Source organism: Habropoda laboriosa, unplaced genomic scaffold, assembly GCF_001263275.1.
Source record: "Habropoda laboriosa isolate 0110345459 unplaced genomic scaffold, ASM126327v1 scaffold222, whole genome shotgun sequence".
NCBI lineage: Eukaryota > Metazoa > Arthropoda > Insecta > Hymenoptera > Apidae > Habropoda > Habropoda laboriosa.
In genome coordinates, this window is record NW_017100319.1 from 441,588 (window position 1) to 444,748 (window position 3,161).

Here is a 3,161-nt window from a genome sequence, read left to right on the forward strand (position 1 = left end):
TTTAAGTTAACCCGCCGCGCACGTACTGCGTAAGTACGTACTCGTACGAGTATATAGTTACATATATCGCGAAACGGCTCGCGTCCGTGTAACTCAGAAGGCTGCTGACTCTTGCCACCCGGTCACCAACTGACCGGTAATCTACTCGACGCTCCTCATTTTACGAGCCGTGTTATCCTCCGTTACGTTACTTCCCACTCACTCACCACACGCGTATTCCTCCGCTGCTCCTGACTTTCCTTCCTTCCTTCCTCCCTCACTCGCTCATTCCCTCCCTCTACTGTTTCCCCATCTGTCTCTTTGTATTACCCCCCTAACAGCGTGAATGTATGTAGAATTAAAGAACGCAGTAAGAAATTCCTCGTGGCAATAGTAAAATTCACAACGTACTTTATTACAAATCTGCGGGGATCGAGCGGTACAATGCTAGTATTGTTAATTCTAAATTGCTCTGGAGAACCACCCACGTGGACGAACGTGGACTTAAATATGTTCCTTAAGTACATAGTCTTGACTCGGATGTATCGGACCGAGCTAATAGACCCAATATGGTTCACCAAAAGAATTTTCATTCCAACAATGTTATTTAATACACGATATTTTAAGTAAAATTAACGTCCTCGATAAATCGAGTCAGAGAGCTTTCTTTGAATTGACTTGCGCGAAAACAAAGCCAACGGGGGAGAGAAAAACGAAAGAAAGATCTACCAGCGTATTATCACCATTGCTAGTAATATTACCTACAAAAACAGAATTGCTTGCTCGCTTACTCAATACACGACAACGTCGTTAATATTACGCCTACATCTTAATAATAAAATACAATCTTAATATGCTTCTTTCAAACATTTCAACAAACAAAATCACCCGTTAATGATAATTATCATTTTTTCCCGGTTTTCAATCGAAAGAACTCGTACACGTAGTAGTGTATGTACTTACATAGGTACGGTGTTTATATTATAAGACGAATCCCCTCTCCAGATATTTCTACGTTTGTACAGTACCTACGTATCGGTAGAAAAGAAACGACTTGTCACACATAGTACAACTGAAGAAAACGTGACAGTGTGCGATCGTCACTTCTTTTCCTTTTCTTCCTTTCTCTTTAAGTGAGAATACCTTAAGGACTGTCCAAAGTTTCCTCTTCCTTCTTCTCTTAAAAGGCGAACGATGGTAATGAAAATGTTTCCATTTGAAAACAAGATAGGTTCCCGGCGGGGGGTGAAGGTGGGAGAGAGGAGAGTGAGACATAAATGGTATGGGGGAGAGGATTACATACATACTTTCGCGAACAGATGACACAACGCTAACTGTAAGTTCAGCGTAACGATTATACTTCTCGTAAACAAGTATAATCAGGTAATTTTAAACAGATTTGCTTTTACGCGATTTTTCGGTCAAATTATAAGAAAACGTGTAATATACGCATATATGTACACATATACGCGTAAGTATGATAATCAATTGTTATTTCTCTGTTTGCGTGTAAGAGATGTAAATACAGTATACTCGATAAATTGAACTACACAGAAAGGAACTTAAGTAACCTTGGGGTTCGAGAATCTTTATTATGTCACTCATCCTTTCCAATAAAATATTTCTTTCCTCAAATCTATCTTTACACATTACGAAAAACAAGTCAAGTACTTTAAATTCTACTCTAAGGCGACTCACCTGTATATTCGTATTTATACAGAATGTTAAAAGTAAGCATTCGAGGATTTACGAAGAGTATACACGCTAATGGCTGAAATGAATCAAAGTCCAGCATAGAAAAACATGTCTCTTACGTGATTAACACACAAAATCACCTTCAACATTATACAACTCCAAATTTCTCAAAAACTTTTCAACGTCCTACCCGCTACACACACGTACACTTTTTCTCTGACATTTTTCCGAGTAGTCTTCCTTCGATTCTATTATACATATATAAGAACATATGAAAATACATATTTAAATTTACCCAATATTTACTCGGAATTCAAAGTGTACGTAATTGTACAGAGCACAGATAAAACAACATACATTCTCACATTCTCCCTCTCTCTCATTCCACTTTTTTTTTGCTCATAACAAATGCTTATTTGGAAGAACTTAACGGTCATTCCTCCATGTAAAAACACGAGATTCAACATTTTATCAACACTTTACCTTTCTTTTAATTCTGTTGTAACATTATTTTAATATTCAAACGTTGCTAATCTTCATTATTAACAGTTCTACTAACATAACTGTCGTTCTCGAAAGAATTTACCGGAAAAAAAAAACAAAGACGCGAACTATATGCTTTTATTGTTCATTTACCTTATATAAAGGCTTTTCCATATCGTAAATACATTAGAAATAAATTCGACGAATTCGGCGAATGTTTCGACGCTGTTTTTCATAAAACGTTATTAAAACTGGTATGCATTTAGAACGTTCGAACAAGGCACACTTATTGCTTTTATAATTATGCGTCTCGATAACGATAAACGCTTTTCGTACATGCATTCATCATCCATTTCTTCGCACGTATAATTTCAGCTCTGCCTCCTTATTACGTTTTCCATCATAGCAGGCAAGAGAATACGAAATAGAGCTGAACAGCGACGCTACACCCATCATATCACTCGCGAAACAGACGATTCGGACATATTAGAAAGGATGAAATCGCGTAACAGCAACAACTCGATCGTAATACATACCCCTCCCCCCACTAATATTTATTTCGTCGTTTTCGTCGTTTTCGCCGTTTTCGTCTTCGTCATCATTCTAGTTGATTTGTCCACGGTCTTCATCATCGCGTGCGATCGAGAAGTTCTGCCAATCGAAAATTATCACTTTCGCAGGTTTATCTTCTGTCGGAGAGAGATCTATACTTAAACTAACGTAAACTATTTTCCTAACAGTTTTTAACGAGACGGTCTCGCGACCGTATACATTATCGCGATTTAAAAATAAAGTTCAATCATATTTTGTACATCGTAGAACTTTGTTTCATCTGAACACGGTTTGGATCTAGCTCGCGTATCGATGCATGCGTACATGTACAAAAATTCACGTCTGACCAACGTATTAATATAGCTTATGTATGTATATACACGATTGCATCGATTCACGTTCGCGTCTACATTCACACTTTCACGATATACGCAACAAATAACGCTGTAACA